At 28.1% G+C, this 520-nt stretch overlaps 1 protein-coding gene across 1 annotated transcript in view; it reads left to right on the forward strand.

Moving 5' to 3' along the window:
• LOC119590828 (nuclear pore complex protein Nup85-like) overlaps positions 1-520 on the forward strand; it is a 14,259-nt gene that overhangs the window by 3,150 nt on the left and 10,589 nt on the right. The gene's annotated exons all lie outside the window — the stretch shown is intronic.

Consider the following 520-nt stretch of genomic DNA (forward strand, 5'->3'; position numbering starts at 1 on the left):
ATTTTCTATGCCCTCTTATTTGTTGATGGTTTGCACAGACACTCATATTTTAGATATACATAACGATAAAATGCATGGTATTGCAGAGTAAAACATTTGCTTCTGACCCCCCACCCCCCTATTGAGTACAGCACTGCTTGAGTAGAAAAACTCACATTGTGGGTTTTTTTTTTTTCTACTAAAGTATCAGTATAGTAAAGCAGTGCTAGAATAAACACCAAATATTAGATTCATGATTAGATTTGCATATTCGTGTAAATCTGATGATATTTATGGAAAATTGTTTATTGCATACATTAGGTTCAAGAAAAAAGTATTATCAATATTATTATGTTTGTTCATATGAAATCAAAGTACAGTTAGCAAACCTGTTAAACAGCATCAAAATTCAGTAAAATCTTTTGAGTATTATCTGGAAGTTGTACCTATGATTGTTCATATTTCTTTTATTGTTTCAATATTTAAGTTTAAATTTTCTAGGAAAGAAATATTCTATTTCAATTTTATTCAAAAAAAAAAA

Source organism: Penaeus monodon, chromosome 27 (genome assembly GCF_015228065.2).
Source record: "Penaeus monodon isolate SGIC_2016 chromosome 27, NSTDA_Pmon_1, whole genome shotgun sequence".
In the NCBI taxonomy this organism is placed as follows: domain Eukaryota; kingdom Metazoa; phylum Arthropoda; class Malacostraca; order Decapoda; family Penaeidae; genus Penaeus; species Penaeus monodon.